Below are 15,337 nucleotides of genomic sequence, written 5' to 3'. Positions count from 1 at the left end.
TTCCTCCCATCTCTGCTCTCCCCAGTTGTTAATGCTGGATCACATGTGCATTCTCTAGCTCCCTGCTCAGCTCCACCTCATTATAGGTTTCCTGGTTTGGTATTTAAAATAATAATAATAAAAAAATCTAGTCACCCTTTACCACCACTCCTTGGTCTGTGCAGTTTTCTGAGGTTCCATTATTTCTAATGACACATCATAAGCTGCTAGATTCATCCATTGTGTCTAGCAAACCTCCATCAAGAGTACAGCAGGAAAAGGCTGGGCCAGATTCTGATACCCTCAATTGACATTGAACAGACTCATTAAATGGGGCAACTGTCTGAGAAAGGTATTGAGCAAGGTGAGTAAGGAGATATCAGAATCTGGCCCTTAGTAATCAAAGAAAGGAAGAACAGAAAAAGCACACACAGCAATGAAATGGAAAATTAGTATGCCTGGTATTTTCAGAAACTGCTGGTGGGACCCTTGACAGAGATTCATTTTCCTTTATTTGTATTAAACATCCTTTAAAAATTAAAATATGTAAGTCATTTTTTGAAATGTGGATCTCAGTTAAAACACATCTTAGGTTTCATTTCCTATATTGCTCCAGTGTGGTTCTGCTGTGGTTCTCTGTGGACAAACTTTGATAATTTTCTATGTGACATGTTTCTGTAGCTGAGTGTTCAAAGTCCTCAAACTTTCTGCCTAAACTGTAAATAAAAGAAAAGGACAAATCTCACAGATCAACTGTTTGTTGGATCAGGGGAATAAGAAAGGAAGGCACCTGAAACTAAATTGTACCTTCAGATTCACAGACATCTTCCATTGTGTTTAAACAGGAAAGGTTTATGAGTATCTGAGCACAGAATTTGGCCTCTGGTGACAAAGCTGCTTTGACATTTGCCAGATGGAATGTTGCGCTTCGGACTACAAACCTGGCCCCGCTAACCACAGCACCTTCTTTGACAGAGATGAAACTAAATTATCCTCTTGCTCCCACAGCCTTACCCTCAGAGCTGGTTGGATCTCTGTTTCGTTGGAAAATGCCAGTTCGTCAAACCTGAAATTTCTTGTGAAAGCAAGATGGATCCAACAAACTCTTATGGAATCTCAGGCCGGTTTCACTTCTTGCTAATTGCAGCACTGACACTGACAAGAATGTCAATTTCATGCTGCAGCTGGGAGCAAATTGTGTTTCAGAAACACCAGGTGTCAGTGTTTCCAAAACAAGGTGTGGGTTTTTTGGTGAGGGGGAAGAAGGGGATTTCAGGTTTGGGGGGAAAAATGTCTAAATAAGAAAAGCTCCCATAATCTGGAAATCCCACATTTCAGACATCTCTGGTTACTGACTACAATGTGTTTAACCAAAGGAAATAAGGATATGTAACAGAGATTAAAATGTTTCTAGGGCTAAATACTGTATTCTATACACCAGAATTCTAAATCTAGAATCATTCCACATTAGCCTGTAGACTGAGAATAGATTACCTGCAATATCATACCACTTTGAGCTGTCCAGTCAGTGGCCAGAAGAAAAGATACATAGCCAAAAAATTACTCTTGCACACATACAGTATTTGTGCACAGTTTCCAATGGCTTCAAGAGGAGTTGCTCCTATCTATATAAGGGTAGAATTTGGCCCATGATATTTTTATCTGCCAATAAAAGTATTTTCCTGCTTTTAGAAGCAGGAAGTGAGGAACAGATCCGTCTCTGCTTACAGGATAGAGATGAAGCAGGAAAGAAAGACCTTAACTGGAAAGAGGAATCTGACATATCAAGACCCTTCTGTGTGCCTGGGGAGGAGAACAGAAATGGGAGCATCAGAGCGCCAAACAGATTGGTGGGGTACGAAATATTCCTTGATTTAGGGAAACAGAATTGATGGAGTAGGGAGACAGAACTGATTGGGGAAGAGATTTCATTGGAACAGAAGTAGACAGAATTGACTGGGACTGAATGGGTTTATTTGTTGAGCACAATAGTGAATGGGGGAGTGGAGATCCAGTAATGGAAATTAAACATCCACTGATGTGCAGAGTTGGTGTGGCTTTGGCGGGTGCCATTTTTCACCCACTTAGTGGGCTTGGATTAGAAGGTGTTGGTAAAAGTTTTCCAGCCCTGTCTACCTTAATTACTGCCTAGCCTGACAAAATAGGTGGGAAAAATTGGAATGCATGTTGTCATTTGGCTTTGGGAATATTAAGGATAATTAAATAATTCCTAAACACTTCTTTATTAAAATTTGAAGAGCCACTACACTGCTGAATTGCATTTCTTAGACCTGGTTCTAATCTCACTAATACTTGTTTTACACCGGTGTAATTCCATTGACATTAAGGGAGTTACTCCTAATTGACACTTCTGTGAGTAAGATCAGGCCCCATTATGCATTTGCACCAATTTGTTTCCAAGAACTGTGGAAGGCTCCAGACCAGGGGTGGGCAAACTACAGCCCATGGGCCAGATCCATCCCACAAACTGTTTTAAGCTGGCCCACGTGCTGCACCATATAGCTTGGCCCCGTTCTAGCCGGAGTACAGGGTCGGGGGCCACACCACGTGGCTCCTGGAAGCCGTGGCATGGCCCCACTCCAGCTCCTATGCACCCCAATGGAAGCTGCACCAGTGGTGCCTGAGGATGGAGCAGTGTGCAGAGACACCTGGCTGTGCATTTGCGTAGGAACCGGAGAAGGGACATGCCACTACTTTGGGAGTCACTTAAGGTAAGTGCCGCTTTGAGCCTGCACCCCTTGACCCTCTCCCCACGCCCCAACCCCCTCCCCCCAACCCTGATCCCTCTCCTGCTCTCCAAACCCCTTGATCCCAGCCTGGAGTACCCTCCTGCACCCCAAACTCATCATCTCCAGCCCCACTCCAAAGTCCACACCCCAATTTTGTGAGCATTCATAGCCCGCCATACAATTTCTATTCACCGATGTGGTCCTCAGGCCAAAAAGTTTGCCTGCCCCTCCTCCAAACTGCCACACAATTTTTTTAATCACTCAGACAAATAAACCTGGGTATCTTTCCTAAAATCAGTTGTCTCAAAAATTGTCTATGATTTTCCAGCACAGATGCAAGTTAATTCTTGGAAATATTGTTGTGTAAATAACATTTCATTTTATTGTTTGGCTGTGGGTTCTTGGAGATGAATTTAAAATGACAACATTTTTAAAAATGGTCACTCATTTTGGAGTTATTAGTCACCCTAGGCCTGATCTGAAGAGATTTTGAGCACCCGCAGGGCCCGTTGCCTTTGTTTGCGGTGGTCGGTGTTCAGCACTTCTGGAAACCATGGGGTCTCAAATTTGGCATATCTAAAAATGAGGCATCCCAAATCTGTGGTAACATTTGAAAATTTGGCTGCAATTCTTATGAATAAATATATTCTAGATTAACAAAATGAAACAAGTGTCTGTTCTAGAAACATTGTACCACCAAGCCAAGGCCAATTACCAGCTTGACCCACTGCACTTGTATGTTGTAAGTCTTTCCCCTACTTTTTGGCCTGATTTTCAGATCCTCCATTCTTGAGGTTGGGGCTGGAACAGAAGGGAGCAAAGGCAACTACAAACTCACGTCCAGTGTTCTGGGCCCAAGCAAAGGCTCATCCAGGATGTTATGTAAATTAGAAAAAGCCTCCAGACTTCTCGGATTTACGCTCTGCTTTGCATGGCCCTCTAGGAAGCAGAGAATGATCTTAGTGCACTGACAGTGTCCCTGATCTGCCCCCAATGCTAGAGGTTTGGAGCAAGACCAATGCAGCACTCTTATGTCACTGGTCACCTGCCTGGGGCCTTCTGAGTAATTTTCATCCATGTCAAGGCCTCTTTATGCTACCAGAAAGGCATAAAGGGGCCTTAGTATAACTGAAAATCAGGTCCTTCATCTCAGGCTACAAGTTCTGTGGGGTAAGATAGATGTTCTTTAATGTTTGGAATGCACCTAGCACATTGTAAGTGCTACTAGAAACAAATAAGAATATTAATAATTAAGATAATGATAATAGTTGAACCCTCTCCCTACAATATGTTCAGGCAGATTCACATTTCCTGTATCGTTCTATTTAAATAAAAAAAAAAAATGTACAATAGTGATCAAAATTGTTTGGCTTGTCAAATAATCGTCTCCTATTTAGACAGACTCTTAAAGGACTACACATAATGAAGGAAAGTTTCTCATTGGTAGTAGCATTTTAGTCAGGAGTGAATTCCAAAGCATTGAGGTCTTTTATCCTTTAAATCATCACTTTTCAAATAGTCAAATTATTTCTCCATTCTATGGGAGGCCCACATGAATATTCAAGCAATTTGATTATTCAGTGAAAAGTTCTTGGAGTTAAAACATATTCTGTTCTGCAGACACAAATGACTACACCAGAATGCTTAACACTTTACAGCGCCGAGAGAGGAAAAAAATGCTCCTTCTCAGTGAGCTGCACAGAGGCAATGAAGAGTAAAATCTTTCAGCGTATCCTAGAACTGCCCCCTAACGTGTTCACCATCTTTCCCCAGGGCAAAAAAGCATGGACTCCACACACAAACAACTGCAATCTAAACTCTAATGTCTCCCAGCCACAGCTTCTCCTACCTGCTGCCAGCCAGATCCTGTGCCTTGTTTTCACTTATGACAGTTTTTCACCAATGGAACTACCTTGACTTCAGTAGAGCTACTGCAGATATATACAGGTGTCAGTGACAGAAGAACCAGGTCCTTAAAGTTTGCATCCAGCAGGTCTCTCTCTAACCTTCAGAAACATCCATTTTTGGTCTCACTCGGCTAATTGCTCAGCCCAAGGGTGGAGATACAGGTTCCTTGGGGCAGGTAGATTTGAGATCAGTGAGACTGTGGCTGCAGGGAGATGAAGTGAGTCAGGACCTGTCTCAGGGAAGATTAGCAATTTGCTCCACCTCCCTACCGCCAAACCCTTCCTGATGATACCAGAACCCTTGTGATAACCATCAACTGGCTGTGTTAGATCATAGAATATCAGGGTTGGACAGGACCTCAGGAGGTCATCTAGTCCAACCCCCTGCTCAGAGCAGGACCAATCCCCAGACAGATTTTTGCCCCAGATCTCTAAATGGCCCCCTCAAGGATTGAGCTCACAACCCTAGGTTTAGCAGGCCAATGCTCAAACCACTGAGCTATTCCTCCCCTAAATAGATATCATGGAACTAAACAATTCCTTAAGGTTTAAATGAAAGCCAACATCTTAGATACTCTTTTGGTACAGAAAATGTAGGGGGTTTTTTTTGTTTTTTTTTTTATGACCTCTACAAGATTAACAAGCATGTAGTCCATTACCTATTGATCCACCAAGGAATCATTTATTGCATTCTGAATTTTCTGTGGTTTAATCCACAGAAGCAATTCTACATCCTCATTCTTTCAGGTCAGCAATTAAATCTGTTGTTTAATAAAACGTTAGCTAAAATAAAAGACACTTTGCAGATTTGTATTACAATACAGGATACTAAGCTGTATACAGAAGGATTGGGGTAAATGGGAAGAAAATCAGACTTGTTTTTCCTAACACACTTACGGCCAAATTCATCATTGCTATAAATCCACTGAATGGAAACATTAATGCAATAGCATTCACGTTTCCATGTACAAAGTGCAAAACAAATACTTTCAATCTAAAAAGAATGTAATAGATTGAAGGGGGAAAAAGCAACAACAAAAGTAAAGTCTCAGTGAGAAAGAGCAGTGTGTGTTGTCTCCACAGCAAATCTGAGAATAAAATACAGCTGTACTGTGTTCACTGGGTGAGCTCCAAAATTTATAGGTTCAGCACAGAGGGGAAAAAAAGGCCACAGAGATTCTGACATCATGACTTAATTCCACTCTCTGTCTAAAAGCCATAACAATAGTATATAAAAATCATGGGTGCTGAAAGGCATATGATATACCATTAGTGCACAGTTGTAATTTCTTAGGGGCAATGTATTTTACCAGCAGTTCTTAATCATGCCATTTTCTATATGGCAACCTCTACATCTAAATTCGTGTACTTTGGCAGCAAGCATGTTGTGTGTCCTGGCGTCCACCCTTGGAGTTTCTAGGTATACTAAGGGAGGGGTTATGAGGACATTTTAAATGGGTTGCTACACCCTGATGCAGATTTGTCAGCAGGTATAATATAGTGTTGTTTCTCTGAATGCAAAAAATGAAGTGCAGTGCCATGAGAGCTGTTGCTTATCTCTACAGCTGTTCAAACTTTAACACCACAACTGAGCCGGAACTGCAAACATTCTGTATGCAGGGGTACCAACTCTGGCTTCTTTAGCCTTCACATGCAACCCCTGACTTAAGAGTATTACACCACACTGAAATTTTTTGCTCAGTTGAGAGTTTGGGAAAACTATCTCCTGTTTTTAAAAAGTCCGAATCAAGAATTAAAAATGTTTAAGACAGATCCTCAGCTGGTCTCAATGGGCATAGCTTCAAGGTTCAGCCCCCTCTTTTCACATGCCTGAAAGCCTAGGATTTATTTCACCCTTGGGTGAATGCTTTTTGCCTCCAGACTGATGTACACAATTAGTTTAAAAGATCTTGTACAACAGAGATCAGGAGGGATATAAAATAATGATCTAGTTCTATACCTTCCCAAAACATAAAAACAGACTGGAGAATGAGGTTATAGCTAGGAATTCTGCTTTGTTATCGTTTAAAAGACTAAATATGTTTTGTTGTGGCTGCAAGTGAAATGAAATGCTATCAGTTTAGAGTAAATTGACACCATTTCAGATATGTTGCAGCAATAATATTTCTCAGTTACATTGTGAATGAAAAGCAATGCATTTTACTTCTAGATAGCTCATTTTCTTGTACACGCCACACTATATTCTAGCAGAACTGTTACAGCAGAATTTGGCATTCTATGGGTTTGCCTACACATGGAGTTATTCCAGAATAGCTATTTCTGAATAATTCCTTGTGCGGACAGTTTTATTCCAGAATAAGAGTACCATGTTCTGGTTTCGCAACTACTGTCTCTCTTGCCCCTAATTCAGAATAACCCTGTGCCTCCAAGTGAGCGTACAAATTTCAGCTCAGCAGAACAGGAAATTTATTCTTAAAATATACAAGAAGCTTCTTCCCTCCCTTCCCCCAAGAGATCAACTGCTTCGAAAGGAATGAATTGGGCTACTGAAAATGTAAAAGATCCCACAAATTTATGCACCTATAAAACAGATTTAATATATTTATATCACCCCTTTTAATGAAAACAAAAACAACTATCAACCTACAACAGTGTTAAAATCCCAGCTTTGAGCTGATCAGTGCAGGGCACTGAGGGCAAGTATACACTACAGTGGGGACTGACGCTCTTAGATCGATCCACTGGCAGTTGATTTAGTGGATCTAGTAAAGATCAACAAAATCGACTGCAGATCACTCTCCAGTTGACCCCTTACTCTACCCGCAATGAGAAGAAGAGTAAGGTAAATCGATGGGAGATTTTCCTCTGTCGACTCGTCATGGTGTAGACCCCACGGTAACTTGACCTAAGGTACGTGGACTCTAGCAACTTTATTCATGTAGCTGGAGTTGCATAGCTTGGGTCGATTTACCGCAGTAGTGTAGACATAGTCCAAGTTGCCAAAGTAGATTTGCACCTCTTCTCTTGTACTCCTGGTTGTTCTGCTCCTTCTGAGCCTGCTGAGATTGAAATGGACAGGAATTCTCTAGAGATCACTTGTCAATGTCACTTATCTCCTTCCTCAAGAACAGATTTCCAGAAGAGTAGACAGCTGGCATGATATTTAACTTAATTTAGACATATATAAACGTGTCCACTCCTGCCTCGAAGAGAAAATTAAACTAGTTATATCCAGATATATACAGACTGGTCCAATGTCCCTTACTAAAACCCCATGACACTCAATCCCGTCCATCCCACATTAAGATTATGACCCTCCACTCCTATCTGCTAAGGAGATTCGTGCATCCACAAATCACAACAAACTCAAAACTCTAGGGCAGTGGTTCTTAACCTTTACTGCAGCCTGCACCCCTTTAGTTCTCAAAATATGTTCTCGCATCCCTTAAACCTAGATATATTTGTTTGTATATTACAGTAATCATTAAAAAAGTATATAATGTTAATAAATATATAGGTGCAATTACTTTGTTTTGTCAAACCTATGTGCCTGTGCTTAATTTGTTTTTTCAATAATTTGCCTTCTTAAAAAAAAACTGGCGCATCTTGCACCCCCAGAAAGGACATCTCGCACCCACAGGGGGTGCATGCACCCCAGGTTAAGAACCACTGCTCTAGGGTTATTCTACATGGATCACTGAATTATGGTTTATTTTTTATTTGGAAAGCTAATTGAGCTTAAAAATGGGGGAGAATGGGAATGAAACATTTTGTGCATGTCAGCCTTGACCGTGTCCATTTAAGTGATATCTGCCAGGAGAATAAGATAATCCAATTTCTGCTGAAAGTTTGTATGGCCCCCTCATGAGCAATAATGGTGAAACTCAAATAGCCCTTCAGCGTAGCAGAATCAATATAACCTTTTCATTATTGTCAAGCAACTCGCTATTGATTGCAAGGAAACCTCTCTGCTCCCCCAGGAAAACCTCTTAATACATTGACAGTTCAGCAGCAGGAATGTATTCCAGACCTAACATGGGGAGAGGGCAAGATTTCAGAATGCAGGAATGGGAGGGAGACAATGTCCATTTTGGTATACAAGCCAGAATTTGAACTGCTCACATTTTATACACAAAAACTAGCTACTATAAACAAGAAGCAAATTTCTACTCCCTTTAATGCCAATGTAAAACTTGCTGTAAATTCATCCGCATCCTTCAGCTAAACTTGATGTAAATCCAGACTACTCATCAGCAGACCTTGCCCTTAACCATCCTACATATTAAATAGACACAGAACTAGGGAGACCCAGTTCTGCTCTATTTACATGTCATGCAATCCTACTGACTTTCATGGGGCATAACTGAGGACAAAATGTTTTCCAGGTTGCCTAGTGCAAGTGCTAGTACTTAACTACGATCACCCTCGACAAAGAGTAAAAGCTACTGTCGGCCATGACAAAATACTTTTATTTAAAACTAGAGGTAGAACATAACAAGAACGCTTCAGCAACCATCAGTGGTAACACCTCTTATTAAAGTAAAGCAGAACCAAAGCAGAACCTTATCAACATTCAGAAAATACAGTGCTGGGTTTAGCAGGCCAATGCTCAAACCACTGAGCTATCCCTCCCAAGTTATCAAATCATACACAAAAGTCAAACAGTATAGGGAGGTGGGGGGGAAAATCACAACTAACAGTTTAAAGAACAGGAAAAACATTGTGCCAACCTTTCTTTCTGTTTTCCTTGGAGCTCTTCAGAAAGCACACATGTAATCTCTAACAGCAATAACATGAAAGCATTAGACACCTTAGTGCTTTTTTTAAATTAAGCAGAGGGCACCAAGCAACAGTTTTCTGGAGACCCATCACTGAAGAGGTATACCTGCTGGCATATAAAGCCACATGCCTAGAAAAGTGTGATCTTTGAAGAAGAAGAAGAAAAAAAAAAAAAAAGCCTCTACAATATAATCTGAAGTGACCAAAAGGTAGAAGCAGCAAAGAAATAAAAAAAAGCTGTTTGCCATGTTAGGCCTAACTTCCTTTTCCCACAATTACGGAGCAGCTATGAACACGCTAGATGGGTGTGAGTACATTCCAGCAAGCAGGAACGCATAGACACTCTCTCTCGCTTTCTCTCCCCTGCTTGCCAGACTCACCAGCGTGTGAACTTAGGTGTCGCATTTCAGGGACCGATGTTGGCTTTACCTTTCTGTCCCCTGCTCAACTCCTCCTAGGCAGACCCTCCCCCCCATAACCCGATTTTGGTTGAAAATGTTTAAAAGTGCCAAGCAAGAAACTTACTCGGATCGTCCTGAGCGATTATGTAGATCCCGCTGCTGTCAGGGCAGCGACGGAGTTGAAGTCTGTTTTAGCACCACCCCTGGGAGCTAGCCTGACAAGGCTTCTGTCTGAACTGCTTGTATGAGAAGAAGGCGTGCCCTGAGTGCCTGCACACGGATGTGAGGAACTAACCTCGGGCAAATCTTGGTCGTGACTCAACTGCAGGCACTAACTGCTAAATACACAGTCTGCCCTTGTTAAAGGCTCTGCCCTGTTTGATGTTCTGCACACAGGCTAACAGCTGTGTGGTAGCAGTGTCAGGCTTAATAAAATGTGATCAGCTGCTGCAGGTTATCTGCACCAATTTAAGTCCCTTTTTTAGCATGGGGGGTTGCATTGATTAACCTAGCAGCATAGTATCTAGGCAGAGATACCACTTAGTATGCTTGGGTTAGTATTTTTGCATTCAGGGTTACTTTTTGTGTTTGTAGTACTCTGTATTGCTTTTAACGATTGTTTATATGTAACTATATGTTTTATTGCATTACCAGTAGACCTCTGAGCCTACCAAAGGCCAAACATGGGGCACAGTGGGTGACAAAGACCCACATCACACCAAAAATTATCCATGCAGGAAACTTAAAATGCCATGATAGCCCTTTCTTTAATGTAAATGACTCTTCCTATAACCTCTGGTCCCTGACTCTTCATGTCTGATTTAAATGATTTTCTATAATAAAAGCAAGGGGGTGCCAAATTTGTTAGCAATTTTGAGAGCAAAATGAGTGATTTCTCTCCAAATGTGGTAAAGTTGAGAGGTGTGCATATCATCGGCTCCACAGGTGGCACCATGCATTGATTTTGTTCAAATAGCCTCCACTTTAGCAAAACAAAATTAAGTCAAAAAACATTTTCCTTAACTGTTATATGCCCATTAAAAGGAACATAGTCAAAAGGTCCATAATAGCAGAGCAAAGGGTGAATCCTTATTTCCTTGATTAGTTTCATTGGGTGACCCCCAGTACTTGTGTTATGTGAAGGGGTAAATAACACTTCCTTATTCACTTTCTCCACACTATTTGTGATTATATAGATCTCTATCATTACCCCACTCAGTCATCTCTCTTCCAAACTGAATAAACCTTTCTAATCTCTATTCACATGGAAGCTGTTTCATAACCTTAATCATTTTTGTTGCCGTTCTCTGTACCTTTTCAATTTCCTATATATCCTTCTTGGAGATGGGGTGACCAGAACTGCACACAGTATTCAAGGTGTGGGTGTACCAAGGATTTATATAGTAGCATTATGATATTTACTATCTTATCATCTATCCCTTTCCTAATGGTTCCTAACATTTTGTTAGTTTAAAAAAAACAAAAAACAAAACAAACAAACACCCCACTGAACACTATCCATGACTCCAAGATCTCTTTCTTGAGCAGTAACAGCTAAATTAGACCCCATCATTTTGTATGTGTAGTTGGGATTATGCATTAGTTTGCATTCATCAACATTGAATTTCATCTGTCATTTTGTTTCCCAGTCACTCAGTTTAGTGAGATTCCTTTTGTAACTCTTTGCAGTCTGCTTTGGACTTAACTATCTTGAGTAATTTTGTATTATCTGCAAGTTTTAACAACTCACTGTTAACCCCCTTTTCCCAGATCACTTAGACTCCTAAAAGGAGTCTTTCTTAGTGTTAATATAAGTCCTTAAGTTGTTCTTTGTGGTATTCCAGAAGGAAAGAAGACAGAATGCAAGCAGAAAGGAACACCTTGCAGCTCAGTCTCAGAACAACATAGTTAGTCTCAACTTGTGGGAGACCCAGCTTTCATGTCCGTGTGTCCAACACTGGTCTGTAATCACTCCGGGGGGGAGGCACCTGGATTCTGCAATATAGGTGTGTTTCTGAGAAAGAAGAGTGTAGTATTATCAGAAGTAAAGGCTGAGGGATTCAGAACAAAGCACTGCCCTAAACATTCAACCCATTCATCTACTTCTTATCAGTCTCTGAAATCATTAAGGAATATAAGATCTTTGGGACCTAGACTGTCATTTACTAAATGTATATACAGTATCTAGCAGAGGTCAGGGGTCCTGACCTGCTTGAGGACTCTAGATGTTTCTTCTATAATATAAATAATAAATATATTTCTATCTAAAGCATTGTCTAACTTTCTAACTAGTCAATATGGGAAGAGAAAGCATATTCTTAGGGAATACTGTCCCACTAAGTATACAAAGTCACTAGTTAGAGCATAGATAAGGGGTCTGTACATTGTATAGCCTCACTATATTGTAATCAATCAGAGTAATAACTATTGCATTCAGAACGAATTGGAGTATCATGAGGAACTCAAGTATCAGAGGGGTAGCGGTGTTAGTCTGGATCTGTAAAAGCAGCAAAGAATCCTGTGGCCCCTTATAGACTAACAGACGTTTTGGAGCATGAGCTTTCGTGGGTGAATACCCACTTCATCAGATGCATGTCTGCATGATCACAGTGGTCTCTCCTGGTCATAGAATCTCTGAATATAGTTTGCTTTAGGTCATGCAATAAAGTTGTTACAGTATGGTGTGGCCTAAAACAAACTATATGGCATACACTGCGAAATATGATAACAACAAATGAGAGAAGGAGGAGCTTAAGGAGGCTGGTTACACTATGGGTTAATGCACATTAACTTTTCAACTTCTGAGACCTGGATTCAAATCCATCTCCTAGCACAATTGAAAATGAATTTGCTGGCCTCACCTTAGTCCACTCAAGCAGCAGCCCAGGACTGAGATAGTGAAATGTATTCTAGATCAGTTTATTATGCAATGCTGTTAAGGGGCGTTTGATGGTAGGATGAAGAAGCTTGCATCACACCACTACTAATGGGTACATGTGAGACCCCAAGCAAAGTTACTCTCCATTTTAAAAATAAAAACACAAGGAAGAGAGAGAGGCAGAGCTGTGGGAAAGGAAAAGCAATAACAGTAAATAAGAAACAAGTGTTTTGATTATCTCGCTTTCTTACTTTATTTATTTTTCTACTTAATACATAAAAGGAAACAATTGTATCTTGGGGCTCTCATGAAAAATCTTCACTTAGGAGTTATAGTTTTCCTGGAATTCATTGATAAATTGCAGCCTTCCATATAATAGCATAATTGTCTATTGGTGTGAGTTCAGAGCTCAGAACTGAGCAGGAGCTCAGATACCATGGTGATGAGCATGGTATAAATACCTAGATAGATTGAGGAGGACGGTACATGTAATACAACTGTACGTGGGAGATCAGAAAACTAACTGCCAAATTCTCAGCTGACTAACCTGTGAAAAACTCCATTAGTATCTGTTGATGTTTGCCCATTAATGCCACTGGTGAAACTGGTTTGAACTAGCATTGATGAAGTGCTAGAATTTTGCCTTTTTGCCTTTTCTATTTACAATGCTGGACCTAACGATGAGTGAGTGGTACCTATGGCACATTTTTGGTTTCCATTAAAGTCTTTTGGTGTTTAATTCTTTGGGGTCCTTTGCCTTTGTCCTCTGCCATCCTGTCACCCCTCCTTGCCCTCAAAGAGCCAAAAATGGTGGGAAAGAAGAGGTACATAGAAATTTCCACACTGGATTAGACCCTTGGTCCATCTAGCCCAGTAGCCTATCTCTGACAGCAGCCAGTATGCTTCAGAGGAAGGTACAAAAAACACTCCAGTAGGTAGATGTGGGATAATCGGTCCCCCATGAGTGTATTATCCTAATCCCTAATAGAGTTTGGGTAAACTCTGGAGCATGAAGTTGTTTATCCCTTTTAATGCTCTTTTTTAGGATTAATGATTATAATTATTGTTTATCTCATTGAGAGAGAGAATAGTGGGGCACAAACTAGGTTGAGAAAGAAAAAAAAGAGTAGGGTTACAAGTCAGGGGAGAAAGGGGGAAAAAGAATGGGAGAAGTAGGGCAGGCAGAGTGAAGGGGAGCGAGAGAAGAGGCAGATGCAGGTGGGGAGAAGTGGACTCCAGTGACAGTGAGGGGAGCAGAGAAGTGAGGGATCAGGGTTGAAAGAAATGAAGGATAAAAGGAAGAACAAAATAAGAAGGATATGAAAGAAAAAGGTGAGAAACAAATACAATGGAAGAAGAGGGCAGTGAAATACTCAAAGCTGGAAGAAACGGGGCAGAGACCCAGCCAAGGGGTAGCTTTCAGGTGGGAGGAGGGGTGTAGGGGACAATGTAAGGCTGAGGTGGATGGACCTAGCCACCGAAGTCCAAACTTGCCTGACCCCCCAAGTCTGAACTCAGGCAGCTAGCCTGAGCCGCCAAGCATGCAGCAACATCCACACTGCTCTTTTTAATGCATTCCCATGAGCAAAGTTAGCATGAGTCAGTCTACCCATGCTGGGAATCCCACCTCCGTGCTGCAGTGTAGACATATCCAAAGATGCTCCACTCATTCTTCACGTCCCAGGCCTGGTCGATCTTGGCTGGGGGCCTGAATAGATTTACATGATAAACTGTGTGGAGCAGCTGCTTTTGTTTTGTAGAAATGTGGGGTGTGTCTGGAGAAACAAAAGGTCTCTGATGGAAGGTGGGGCTCTTACCTGAAAAGGGGCAGAACAGATGGGGGCAGATAGTAGCGGGGTCTCAGTTTGTTGTTATAGAATGTTTAGAGAAAATAACTGGGAGCTCTCTGCCTTAGTAAGATGCACAAACAACACTGTGATGGCTGATTCTAGTATGCAATTTGAACATGCAGGACCCCAGCTGACGTGTTTTTTGGGGTTTTTTGGTAATTGTGTGGGTTCAGAGGGGCATGCAAAGTGGAATAACTGCAAGTAAACTTTCATAATCCTTCTGTGCAATTGGTCAAAATGCACATGATATGTCCAGGACAGAGGGATTACCAGCTCCTTATAGTTCTGTGTAAATTATATCTGGAGTTTGTTTACTGACTGCATTTACAATTGCACCGTCATTAATACTGGCAGATGGTCTCTCACCCACAGCCTGAACAGCTTTATCCTTTTGGTTTCATTTGGGCTTCTACACGTAGTGCTGTGTGTGTCCTTTTTTATGGCAGTTCCAACACCGCTCACCTGTGAAATGACAGCTGCTCACTTCCGCTCATGTGGCATGCATCACTCTTCTCACAGGTCATTTCCCCTGGTACGTTTTTTTTTCCTCGTAGTCTCCACTGGTTCAGTAACAACCAGTGCTTGTGAGCAGATGAAATCACACTCTGTTGGCATACACTTCGGTAAGGCCCCCTGCTTCAAAACAGACACTCTGTGATCCTTTAAAGCATCCTCCAAATTGGCTTACAATTCACAGTGCTTCAATTCTGTCATGTAGACATTTACTGACTCTGCAGGTTACTGGTTCCATTTATATTGCTGGAAATGTTCTGCTATGACAGGAGACTTTAGAGACAAGTACCTTCACAAAAAAGTTCTAATTTCTGGATAC

At 41.3% G+C, this 15,337-nt stretch overlaps 1 protein-coding gene across 1 annotated transcript in view; it reads right to left on the bottom strand.

Annotated features, from left to right (window-relative positions):
• The window catches only part of RAB27B (RAB27B, member RAS oncogene family), a 45,532-nt gene extending 35,509 nt beyond the window's left edge, over positions 1–10,023 (bottom strand). Inside the window, exon 1 of the mRNA XM_075067476.1 lies at positions 9,902–10,023. The gene's annotated coding sequence lies outside the window, so the exon portion shown is untranslated. The remainder of the gene's footprint in view (positions 1–9,901) is intronic.
• Positions 10,024–15,337: the final 5,314 nt, after the last annotated feature.

The sequence above is a fragment of the Chelonoidis abingdonii genome, chromosome 6, assembly GCF_003597395.2.
Source record: "Chelonoidis abingdonii isolate Lonesome George chromosome 6, CheloAbing_2.0, whole genome shotgun sequence".
Lineage (NCBI taxonomy): Eukaryota > Metazoa > Chordata > Testudines > Testudinidae > Chelonoidis > Chelonoidis abingdonii.
This window is presented reverse-complemented; position numbering and strand designations above follow the sequence as displayed.